Here is a 13,373-nt window from a genome sequence, read left to right as displayed (position 1 = left end):
TCAGGGGCAGCAACGGCTGCAACAGACTCCTTGGAGGCCAGATCTGCTGCCTCCTTGGCAGTCCCCCTTCCAATCCTGCTTCTACAGTGGCCTCTCAATGAATAGGAGGTGCTGCTGGTCTCCTTCCAACCCTGGGGAGGAAATGGCAAGGACTGTCTTGGGGGGGTCTCCCGGGCTCTGCACCCACCCAGCATGATTCAGAGTGCATGCCTTCCTCCCCCAAACTCATGACAGCCTTTGATCTCTACTTCCACAGTCTGGTTAGGTTGACTGGATTCCCCACTTTGTTGCCAACACAGATCTTAGCTCACCCCTTTTATTTCTGATGTAGATATTATTTTCCTCTCTCCTTGTTCCTGGTGCAGGTGTTCGTTTACCCCTTTTCCCCTGGCCGATGGCTCATTTTGTGGTTTGCCTCAGGTGCCAAAATGCCTTGGGCTTGCCCAGCTTCCAATTGTTACTGGACTACAACTCCAATCATTCCTAAGCCATGCACCAGAAATTATAGCTGATGAGTGGGAGTAAAGTGTGCCTATTGTAGTTGTAGCTGTGATCTTGAAAATAGCTTTGCCACGGTCCTCCTGACACACTGGTCTGTGCATCTCTGCACTAGCAGTACTCTGCTCTGTTGTACTTGGGTGATAGGGAAAAGCATTACCAGGACTCCTGACTTCTTCTCTTAGCTATTATGCATTATTTCTGCTAATATTACTACTACTTTGCTCCTTTCCTGAAGCAAACAAAGTTGAGTAACAATATTGCTCTGCACAGGGGCTTCTCTCTGGCATTGGTGTCATACAGCAAGTGACTGGTATTTGCCTAGTCAGAACAAACTACCAATACTAGAGCAAAGGAGACAAGACACAAAATTGCACAAGATGATGCACCTTGGCTGTGAGTCCTAGACCACCTGCTCCCTGCCTTGCAAGCCTTTTTTACCTGTCTTGGGAAAGTGGGGCCCTGACTGACTCCAGCTGACGAAGTTGAGGCTGATGAACAGACTCTTGGGCTGGGGAACTGGTTAGGGTTTTTAGTTGGAGCATTGTTGCCGTTACTTACACTATTTTTTGTATCTTTATCTTTAGACCTTATTATGATTTATGTAGAAATTGTTCAGTTTGGTTGCATCCTTTTTGATGTGTTTTATTTATTGTTTTGACTGCTTTTGTTATATTTATGATTACATTTTTTCATGTTGTAAGCTGCCTTGGTTTTTACTATGGAAAGGTAGTATACAAATAAATTATGTATGTATAGTCATGTTACACCTCCCTTTATCATTTGAGCTGTGTATTTTGCCACCAGATTTAGAAAGGTGTTGCTTTCTCAATAGTTTAAAAATCCATAGAGAAGTTAAAAACTCCATGGCCTAATCAGCTGAGACAAAATTAGTTTGGGTAATGATGTTCTTAAAAGCAATGAGCCAAAAACGCTACAAGAGATATGGCACAGTTGCATCAGATGATCAGCATTTAAATATTTATGGAAAGTCTGACTGAAATGAAGCAAGAGAGTATTCACTATAGTGAATATATGTATTCATTATAAAGTTAGATATCTGAGCAAAACCTGACCTTTATTTTTGAATGGAAATCTTTGAATTCAGGGTGCCAGGAAGCAAGAAATGTATTATTATCACTATTACAATGATGATTATTTATTATTACTATTACAATTTATATATCACTCTATACCCACAGGTCTCAGGGCGGTTCACGGGATAAAAGTGTATCATGGTTTTAGCAGAAGTCGTACAAGAAATCTGCTTGTGCAATGCTCCTACCAGTGGGGGGGGAGGGTGTGGGATTTGCTGACTCCCCTTTTCATCAGCATGATGATCTGGTCAGAGGAACCATATGAATGATTCTCCAGCTCATGTGCTCCCTGCCACACTCCTCCAGCACAACTGTAAAAACAAATGCATCCTCTTCGATTTTTAGCAAACTGTTTATTACTACATCACAATGGAAATAACAAGCCTATATGGTTTTTGATCCCAATTTGTTCAGACAAACTATAATTAAAAATAACTGCAGTTCCTGGTCTAAATGGGGGGGGGGGGCAGAAGCGGTGATGGGGGGAAGGTTCATGCTTATAAAGCTAAACTATGGTTTAGCATTATTTTTTTCTGCATTTTCAGAATCGAATGAAATGTAGATGCATGTAGATGAATGCTTCACATGTTCTTATCCATGATTCATGCTGCATCTTCCATAACATCTATGAGACAGGAACAGGGTGAAGCTGATACCAATAAGTTTTGTCCAACTGGAACGTCTAGATTGTGTGTGCTTATGGCTATGCTTTGGGCAAATAGTGCAGCACTACTGTTAAGTAACTAGAGGAAGCACAAGCCAAGGGCATCATTTAATTAAGGTGTGCAAGCTCAACTTCAATTACTCTCACCAAAGATCCTCCCTGGAATGGCTGCTGTAAAGAGGAATTTCCTTGCAGTAACTAATATGTTTAATGAATCATGAGTGCGCATGCCTAATTAATCCTCCGAAACGATTGCCACATCTAATACAGGAAATGACTCTAATTCAGTCATTAATTATCCCTTACAAGTGATAGTTTCCCTTCAGTAAGTATATTCAGCCCTAATTGCAAGTAAGTGCCTTTTTTTACATGTCATGAGAAACCAAGCTCAGCTTTGCATGGGCATGAGGACACATCTTGAACATAATCCATTTGGTTAAGATGTCGGTGTGACTCTCTCTGCTATAACTTTGTGATGGAAAAATTAACTGCTGTGACTCATGATTCACAACAGTGAAAACACCTTTACAAATTCAGGGCATGTTACCACTCATTGATAAGCCACTTCTTTATCACAGAAATCCAGAGTTTGAAGGAACCCCAAAAGTCATCCAATCCCCTCCATAAATCAGTCCTGTATCTTGAAGCTGTTCAGCTTTTGGGACATGCCCAAAAGGCTGCTTCATCCTTCTTTTCTCAAGATGCTCCAACCCCCTGCCAAGTCATTGTGGGAGCTTTCTTCTCTTCTTGTCTAACTTTAGTTATTGGCTCTTCCTCGCACCTTATCCTCATATCCTTACCTCCAATCCGTATTTGTTATTTTCTTCAGAAAAAGTCTGGCCACCTAATAGGAAGACATAAGCTGGTATCTTTCCATAGATTAAGTTCTTCTGTTTTGTTTTGTTTTCACAGTATGAGTTGGGTTCTCAGGAACCCAAAAGAAATACAAGATTTGACTTCTGGGTCAGTTTGCTTGCTGTGCCTTTATGATCACAGTTTCGACAGGTGGAAAGAAACAGTGGGCACCTATGAAAGCCTCTTAACCCAGCTGTAGTGTATCCAAACATTATAGTGAAAACCCACTCTTCTTCTCTGGATTCAAGAGAAATAAGCACAGTATGCCAGCCCTCTCACTTACCTCCAAATGCCTATGGGGCCTGTGGACTTTAAAACAATAAACTACTCAGTTTTGTCTTAAGCTGATTAAATAACAGTTTTAAAAATGATTGGATTCGTAGTCTAATGTGCTTCTTAATGAGTGCTTCAAAGTGTAGTAATTATGCCTGTTTCTGGCTTGACTATTTTGACAAAAGGTGACCAAAATAAATGTAACCCCAACCCCAAGATAAAAACACATTCTCACAAGTGAAGCAGTTTTGACTCCTATTTTAACCTGTTCAGATATAGTGGTGCTCAAAAACATCTTGCTTATAATAAGTGGGCCAGAAGCATTAGTCCAAGTATCATATGTTGCTTGCAGTATTATGAAGTGGTTAAGACTCTCTTCTTTAAATTGGCATTCAAAAGCCTGTGTTAAGCACACATGGAGTAAATCTGTATTTATATTTTTCAAGGCAATCCTACGTATGTCAACTCAAAAGCAACTTGTACAAAGTTCAATGAGATTTACTCCCTGATCAGTGCATTTAGAACTGCACATGAAATTGTTTATTTCCCTTAGCACATTACCCTGTCTGGGCCTTTGGGAAATGGTAGGATTAAAAATGGCCCTAAAGCAGTAAGTCCCAACATCTAATGCATGCATCTTTAATTGCTGGGGACTAGATTGTATTATTTTTTTGGCTTTGTACCTTGCCACAGAGAGGGTTTTTCTAAGAATTCTGAGACACTACTGAAATTCAATAGGATCCAGACCCCCTGGAACTCTTTTAGAACATGTAACAGCTGCCCTTCTCATACCACACTGCAGAAAGACATTCTTAAACTTCTATTCACAAGGAGAGACTGGGCTAAATGTTTCAGCTCAGGGACCAATTACTCAGCAGCAACATTTGTGGCAGAGGGTGACTCTCATACTGCTAAGTGTAGTTCCACTGCTTTCTCAACCAAAAACATAATTTCTACATGGCATTCACTCTCTCTCTCTGTTCTCTGTCATTAGAATAGCAAATGAGACTTTTCATGGAAGCAATAAGAATCTACAAAAGAGCTCAAAATTAAAAGAGGAAGTTGAAAATATATTGCAAGACAAGAGGGTATGGGCCAACACACACTTAGACTGAGCTTATATACAACACTGCATCATTGATTTTTTTCTTTGAACAACAACAAAAATCAATGTTGCGAAATATGTGCTTCTGTGTTATCTTGGTAATAAACAGATTTTTGTGTGAAAGTGAGAAGAATATGACTTCATAATCCATCAGCCTGTTATGAAATGTGTTGAGCAAAACTATAGAAAAATGGATTATTCCACTTTAGGATTGATGTAATATAATTGTTTTGAGAAATCTATACAGCACCTAGAAGACCAGACGTTGCGTTGAAAAATGCTTTAGTATCTGAAATATGTTCTCAGTTACGGGATAATCCCAAGCCATTCCTTGAGGTAAACCACTGGCTGAACAGGTGGTGTCATCAGGAAAGATTTTGCTTCTTGGATCATGATCTCTGCTTCCTTGAGATAGGACTTCTGGCGAGAGATGGGCTGCACCTCACAGCAGTTGGCAAGAATGTGTTTGCCAAGAGTCTTGAGAATCTTTAAACTAGATCTTGAGTGGGAGGGATAAAACAATATGAATGACAAAAGAGCAGCTGGCACTGGGGATAATAGCTTCACTGGTGCACTGAAAACTGAGGTGGTGCTCCAGAAACCTGCTAAAGGGCAAAAACTACAGGAAGGAAGCAGCTGCAGGGAACAACTCGTGGTTTCAGTTGTCTCACTGACAATTTAAACAGAGAGGCCATCTGTCATGGATGCTTTAGCTGAGATTCCTGCATTGCAGGGGTTGGACTAGATGACCCTCAGGGTCCCTTCCAACTCGATTCTATGATCATGTAATTGAATTAGCTAGACCCTTGTATTCTAACTTTAGTTTATGGGGTTCATATCTTGTACATCCCTGGTAAATGAAGCAGATCATGGGGGACAATGCAGCGCAAGGGTCTTTGCCAGATGATTCCCACTGCAGCAGGAGGATTCTCAGCTGAAAGGCACTCAGAATGCCTCTAAAGTATGATGGATGATTATCTTTCCATTAACCCAGTAGGAATTGAGGCTTTTCAAATGTTCCAAGGGCGGAGGATTTTCAAACATTCCATTCAAACATCATGTTCATTTTTATGAGGCCATGCTATTCTAAGAGCCCAGTTTATACATAAAACTAAACCAAACTATGGGTTAGCAAAAACACATCGGTGTGAAAGTTCTGACAAGAGTTTGCAGCTGCCAGGCTCCCTCCTTGGTCCTTCTGCTTGGCTTCAAACCCAGGCTCATAGTTTTGTCTCCTCCAGCAAATCATGAGCTGCAAACGTAACAAAACGAAAACACACAACAAATCTCTAGATATAATAAATGGTTTATCCCTTCAGAAACCCAGAGGAACCATGGGGACCCAGGGAAGCTTCCCACTGATTCTCATTGTCCCTCTGGGTTTCTGAAGGGATAAACCACTTATTATATCCAGAGATTTGTCATGTGTTTTTTATTTTGTTGTTTGGTTTATAGCAATTATTTGTCAGTTTATTAAAGACTAATCCTAAACACACTTATTTAGATGTAAATCCCCTTGAAATGAACAGGACACACTTTGAGGCTCAGACACATCCTTTCTGTCATTAGACCCTCTGACAGAGATCACACTGAAAATTTTGGTACCTATCACCTAGACTTAGAATGTACAGGAGCAAAAAAAAATTTTAATTCAATAATGCTGTTTAAACTACAATAAATTAACCTTTATTATATATTTATTATTAACTGTATTTTATTGCTGTGATTTTATTATACATTATCTTTTTATAGCATTTATGTTCTCTGGGCAGATCATAAATTTAAATAAATAAAATACCAATTAAATCAAGGCAAAAACTGCACCAGAACAGAAATTAGCATAAAACTAGCATGAAACCACATGAGGCAGCATAAGATCAATAAACCAGCAGTTTTTAAATTGCTTTAAGCTGCTTTGGATGGATTGTTGAATGGCATAGTAGACAATTTAAAAACAAAAACTAGAACTGGAAGTTTACTCGCATTCGGCTTGTTACAGAATGAGTAAAGCATGCCTTTGGATAAGTGCACATTTAGGTTGCGACAAAGACACAGTTTCCAGAAATGATAAATGGTTGGCTGTGGAACAGCTAGTCATGGAGCTTATTAAAGGGGAGGTAACCCTGGACCTAATCCCAGGCGGTGCCTAGCAAATGGTATGAGATCAGGGCTGTAGCCAGATCAAGGTCAGGAGAGAACTGGTGTAGCCTACCTAGGATTTTTAAAAAGAAGTTTTTTAAGTTGTTCCACTACAGTTTTCATTTAAGGAATGAAAGCCTGTTATGAAAAGAAAAAGCTGGTTGCAAGTTTGCTAGTACCGTATTTTCCAAAAATGAAGGGGAAATGTGTGTGCGTCCTATGGGGCGAATGCAGGCTTTTGCTGAAGCCTGGAGAGCGGGAGGCATCAGTCGCACCGACCCCTCTCGCTCTCCAGGCTTCAGGAAGCTATCCACAAGCCTTGCAAGCCCGGTGGGAGTTCCCGCGGGCTCACAAGGCTTGCGGGCAGCAGCCTGCAGCCCGAAGCACGGGGAGCCCTCCGGAGGGCTCCCCGTGCTTCGGGTGGGTGTCTGCAAGCCTTGCGCACCTGGCAGGAGGTCCCGCCGGGCGCGCGAGGCTTGGGGCGGCAGCCTGCCACCCGAAGCGCGGGGAGCCCTCCGGAGGGCGGGTGTGCACAAGGCTTGGGGCGGCCGCCGCAGCTGGGTGGGGGAATAAATTTTTTTTATTCATTTCCCCCCCTCCAAAAAACCCCGAGGTGCGTCCTATGGGCCGGTGTGCCCTATAGGACGAAAAATACGGTATGTCCCATTCCACCCCTGTCAAGTCACCTACCCAAAACACACAAATTGATGCTAAAACCAGCAAAAAGGAAGATATGAAAATAATGCTGAAAAACATTAAACATAAATTTCTTGAAATGCACAAAAAGCAAGGGGGACAGCAGCACCTGACACCCCCACTTCTTAAATTTGAAGACAGTCCTCCTGATCAGAAACAGGAAGTAATCTAGGGAAGCTGGCAGGTCATTTAGACAATGAACAAGCAAAGGAGGATGGGGTAATTTGCAGACAAGAACGAATTACTTCCATCAGCTGTTGGACAGATACCCATGCCTGAACGGCTGGGAAAAGAGAGCAAGTCAAAGTGTGATAAAAACAGTTGAGATGAATATTAATGTAATAGTCATTTTTTAAAAAAAGAATATTACATACTTGTAAGACTAACATCTGTTCCAGAGAAATTGATGGAAAGCATTATTGAAACTTCCAAAGTAGTAGCAATGTCAGTCTGTTGCTGTAAAGACAGCAAAGGATCAAATCAGACATGTCTTTAACCATGTCCTTGCATCTCAAGCTTCAATTTTTCCTTCTTTTTAAACTCTTTTCTCCTATGCTATTTTACCTCTTGTATGCGCCCTTTCTCTCCCCCTCCCCCCTTTATTGAATAGCAGCTTTGGGGCCATGTAACAGCTTCAGGAGGAGTAATTTCCACAAAGGAAAGAACTTAGCTATTTCACACTGTCTGAAAAAAGTATGCAAACAGAAGCACACCTATCCTTTGAAATTGTCACTTCTCCAAATTTTGCAGTTCTACGGCCAAGTAATGTATTAAAAAATGCATAAACTGGGGTTAAAGTATGCATACAAATGCATATATTAGCGAAAATAATAAGCAAAAATAAATTATATTAAGAAACTTACGTTTTAGGGGAAATATGCTATTGTTTTGCAGCTTATGTCTGAAGGAGACAAACTAGAAGCCTGGGTCTAGAAGACACACAAAGCCAAATCACTGCTCAATTCACAGGAGTGCAGCAGCAGCAGCGGACCAGAGGAAGAATGAAGCGGTCATGATCTATCTCCTCAAGGGAACTCACACATTTGCACTAACCATGGTTTGGCTTCATGCTACATGTGAATTAAGTAAATGTAAATAAAGGAAGTTTCACATACGGTACATGTTCATGATATATTCAAATGTCAAAAGGTGCAGCTATAAGTCTGAGAGGGCCTCAAATTCATCTAAATCCAAAGCCTTTCAGGTGAGGCAAATTGTTTTATATCCACATATCCCAATAATGGAATAGCAAAAGGAAACATGAGCTAAAAAAAAACCCCTAAACCTAAAACCAAGTAGCATTCTGTGCTGTGGAAACACATCTATTAATTCATTCTCTTTTTTATAAAAAGAAAGGTAATTCAGAACTGTTTGCTATACCTTTGGATTCTAAAAATAATATTTGATATTTGTTCTTCCTTTCAATGCAGTCACAAGCAGATAACTCAGCCTTTTATTTGCTTTCTTTTTCAGATGATAGGATTCATGCTGCCCACACCATAATATATTTTTTTTAAAAAAAGGAAGCCCACCCATCTATGAGAGAAAAAGCTTTTCAGTTTTTGCAGAGAACGTAAATCAAGCTGTCACAAGCTGCCTTAATTTATTTGTACAGCAGAATTATAATACAGCAGAAAACAGCTTACTGTAATGTAAATAAAGACTTGCATGCACTGCTAACAGGACAAGTTTATTTAATATAATATATTGCACTAACTCATCATTGCTACCTTTCAGTTTGTACTTCTATGGTAACGAACAGTTATAACAAACAGAACCCTTGTGTAAAAATCCAATAAGCATTCAGCAAGTACCCAGTTGTGGTGTTTTATTTCTACTAAAATTGATTCAATACTATTTCCTATGTTACTTTATAAGCTATTTTAAATCAAACTTTTCCTTTTTAAATCCCACACTTTAACAGTGGATTACTATCAATGTTTAATCAGAAGTTACCGTAACTCCCAGAGTATCCGATCGGGTGAACTCCCTGGTAAAACTAGGCTCAGTATGGAATCGTAAATATCTAAGTTCATGCAAAATTAGTTTGCATATGCCCATTTTCACAATACAGTGGTACCTCGGGTTAAGTACATAATTCGTTCCGGACGTCTGTTCTTAACCTGAAACTGTATTTAACCTGAAGCACCACTTTAGCTAATGGGGCCTCCTGCTGCCGCCGCGCCGCTGCTGCCACCGCCCGATTTCTGTTCTCATGGTGAAGCAAAGTTCTTAACGCGAGGTACTATTTCTGGGTTAGTAACCTGAAGTGTATGTAACCTGAGGTACCACTGTATATAGTCTACAAATTAATGTATTAGGGAGTGGAGGGTATAAAATCAAGCAACAATCCTCTTCTATACCTCAAAGGCTACAAGACTGGGCACCTGTTTACTATACATCAGTTTTAGCAATGGGCTAGCAGCCCAAATCCAATTTAGTTCTGCAGACAGAGCTACAGTAGGGCAGTGCCACCTATATTAAACTATAAAAATATATAGAGCCTAAACCCAATGAGGTTAGGATATACAGATGGATTTGAAACAGTTTAAGCTTAGTTAGAAAGACGCAAACTCTTATTTCAGTGTTAAAGTAACTCCCATGCAATAAAGTTGGATAGATGCATGGGAGAAAATGTTGAATCATTCTGTTCAGCAAGGAACTCTCAGTGCCTTTCTAGATGACTAGTCTGCAACAAGCTTCTCTTGCCTTGAATTTGTTAAGGGCCATCCCTACCCTTAAGCAGAGTGAGACTGTGTGTCCTTACCAACTCATGCTTTTAAAAGTCACTTAAGTTCCCTAATAAACTTTAGAAAATTAATTAACACACCAGAAAGGCTTTACAACAGGTACAATAGGCTATAGTGTGAAGGAGACAGGAAAGCCCTGTGTAAGCAGAACTTTGCTTATAAGTCTTTCAGTCAGTGCCAATGCTTTTCAAACGCAATTATTTTCAAGTCAATTTCGACATCTGATTAATGTTTTCTATATTTAGAAGGATCACAATACATGATCACTGGCCCATGAACTTTGGTTTGCAAGAACATGTTGGATGCCAAGCAATAAGTTGCATACAGGGAAACAAAGCAAAATTTGCTATTGGTTCTCCAGATTGTGATAGGACACCAGTGTGACACTGAGTGTTGCATGTGCATAAACATTTTTACCTTGTGTAAAATGATCCTGCCCCCTTCCGGCAAGTTTTCGCACTCCATGGTAAAAGGGTGACAAATTGTTTGTAACACAGCAAAAGCTCATGAATTCAGCAAATGCATCCCTACTGCTGAAATGAAAAGGCCAATGGTCCCTCAGGTTCGGAGAGGCATCCAAAAGCACAGCCCATTAAAAGTAATGAGATGCGCAGGAACAACATCCGCATGCAAATGTTGTTCTGGCTTCAACAAAGATGCATATTGACATGTCCATTCCAGTTGTCTCAGAAATTGAGATCCCTCCCTCCCCCTCTCTCACCACAGGCAACAGATGAGAGCTACAAATGGGCATGATGGAAGGTTGACAGATTTTCCACCAACAACTTCAAACACAAAAAGTAATTGCAACTTTTGCAGCACAAAAATAAAGCAGGGAAGGATATTTTATAAAGGCAAGGAAATGTTCAGAATAATCCTTCTTTGGGATACACACACACACACACACACATTATATAGATATATATGGGCAGAGGAAATGTGATAATAGAATAAGATACATAGTAAGACAGTAAGAGATTGTAACTGAAAAACTGAGCCACATTACTTGTTATCTGTACATTTTTTTTTATTTATAAATGTCCCTGAAGAGTGGCTGGGGCAGTCAGATGAGTGGGGTACAAATAAATTATTATTATTATTATTATTATTATTATTATTATGAAATACGTTGGGCTTGAATTAAACCTTTTTGGCAGGTACTTGATGTGTTCTCCTCTCTTCCTGGTACCTTTTGCAGCACAGTTTGAACCTCGCAAATATTTGGCACATCACAAGTGGTACTGAACACTAAGTTATTAATCTTACAGATACTTAAGAAAAACCCAGATAATTTGTGAGCTTGACCATTTAGGCTGCAATCCTAAGGATGTCTACTCAAAGGTAAATTCTATTTGCCGTAATTCAGTGGACCTTACTTCCAGGTAAATGGGGTTAGTTGCAGAGCCCCAGACTCTTAACTGTTTTGATTTGGGATGTCAGTGCTAAAGCTGGTGGATTAGTCCTTGTTATTTAGAGTTGCAATGCTTAATGGTTAGCATGCTACAAGTCTTTTAGCCAGCTGAAAACGTGCCCTCGATTAACCAGGCAGACGTTTAAAAAATATATTTTTATTATACATGTGCTTACAAAAGCTGAAGCATAAAATCACCATAAAATTAACAATAAAATACCAACAAATAGCACTAATAAAACATGCCAGCAAAACACTCATGTACTGTAAATATGTTAGCTTTCTGGAAAACACTGCTATAGTCTAGGCCAGGCTTCCTCAAACTCGGCCCTCCCAGATGTTTTGAGACTACAATTCCCATCATCCCTGACCACTGGTCCTGCTAGCTAGGGATCATGGGAGTTATAGGCCAAAAACATCTGGAGGGCCGAGTTTGAGGAAACCTGGTCTAGGCCCTTTTAAACCCCATTTACTAATATCTTCCACTGACAATAAGGGAATGCAACACAAGACGGTAATTAATGAGCTCATTTTAATAATAAAAGTACATGTACACAATTACGTAATTTGTTTAAAATGAGATGGAGCTTAGATAATCAATCCAGATAATCAATCTATCATCCAGTAGTCTAAGGAGACTGGGGAAAGAGCATCTGCTTTACATACAGAAGATCCCAAGTTCAATCCCCAGTATCTCCAGGTAGGGTTGGGAGACACTCCTGTCTGAAATCTTGGAGAGCTGCTGCTAGATGGACCAATGGTCTGACTTGGAACAAGGCAGCTTCCTATGCTCCTATGATACCTCTCAGACCTCCATACTGGACTTCTGGGAAGCCAGAGCTAAGCAGAATAACAAAATCAGAAGTGGGAATGCAAGAAACAAGCCACTCGCAATCCTGCAAGTCTACACATGGCATCTCTGAAAAGCTACCGTATATCTTGCAACAGTTGTCTACAAATACGGTTTTGCAGTTTGAGAACCCAGCAACTAATGTTTCACATGATTTATTAACCTAATGACTCACCTTCCCTCAATTAGTATCATCAGCCTTTCCTGAGATAATTCATAGTTTTCTGTTTTAATGAAGGACTATATAATAGGACAGTGGGCAGGTTATAGGATAAATTATTTGCTCTAAAATTCCACAACTGTACTGCATGTACAATACCAAACTTCACTGCATGATCTTTATTTATTCATTTTGAAAAATACATTAATGGTTCTATTTACTCAGCAATAGAGTCCCATCAGACCTAGACTGATAGCAGGAACTCAGCATCAGCCAAACCATTGAAAATACAGGGAAAGAAGCCTTCATGGCCTTTCCACACTCTGCACCAGGGGGGAACTCAAGGAAACGGGGCTGAATGTGATATTCTCTATCTGGCCTTCAGAACTCACTCCAGGCCACACATATGTCTGGTACTACTTCACTGTTTGGGGATTATTATTTTTTCTGGCTGGAACATGTCCTTTAATTCTTGTTCATCTGCTTGGAGAATAGCAATGGATGCATGAGTGTGTCTAGCCTACTGTGCAAATGTAAAATCTACATTCATTGCTCTGCTCACTTTCACATCAAGCCCCACCCACCATTGGCGTGTGGCTTACCAAAAGGTTGCCTAGAAAGGAAGGCAGCCTTCATGCTGAAAATGTTTCCCCAGCCCTGCTCTATTGAAATTCAAGCAAAGCAAGATAAATATAGCTGATAGACAAAGACCATCACAGCTAAAGACCGACAAAACAACCCTACCCCTTCCCGAACCAGTCACATACAGTTTCCAAGGAGTGGAACACAACAAGACACTGCCAGAACAGCAGCCACAAAATAAAGACATTCAACACACTTGCCTGTCTACACCAGGTGTTTTTTTTAAGACAACA

The 13,373-nt window shown here is 40.2% G+C and overlaps 1 protein-coding gene across 4 annotated transcripts in view; it reads right to left on the bottom strand.

Moving 5' to 3' along the window:
* The window catches only part of CHRM3 (cholinergic receptor muscarinic 3), a 229,645-nt gene that overhangs the window by 191,439 nt on the left and 24,833 nt on the right, over nucleotides 1–13,373 (bottom strand). Inside the window, exon 1 of one of the 4 annotated variants that reach the window (XM_083496889.1) lies at nucleotides 7,702–7,774. The exons of the other annotated variants lie outside the window; for them this stretch is intronic. The gene's annotated coding sequence lies outside the window, so the exon portion shown is untranslated. Of the gene's footprint in view, nucleotides 1–7,701; nucleotides 7,775–13,373 lie in introns of those variants that run through there. 4 annotated transcript variants of the gene reach the window in all.

Source organism: Podarcis liolepis (genome assembly GCF_965112155.1).
Source record: "Podarcis liolepis genome assembly, chromosome: 3".
NCBI classification, from domain to species: Eukaryota; Metazoa; Chordata; class Lepidosauria; order Squamata; family Lacertidae; genus Podarcis; species Podarcis liolepis.
Note: the sequence above shows the minus strand (reverse complement) of the source record. Positions and strands in the feature narration are given on the sequence as shown.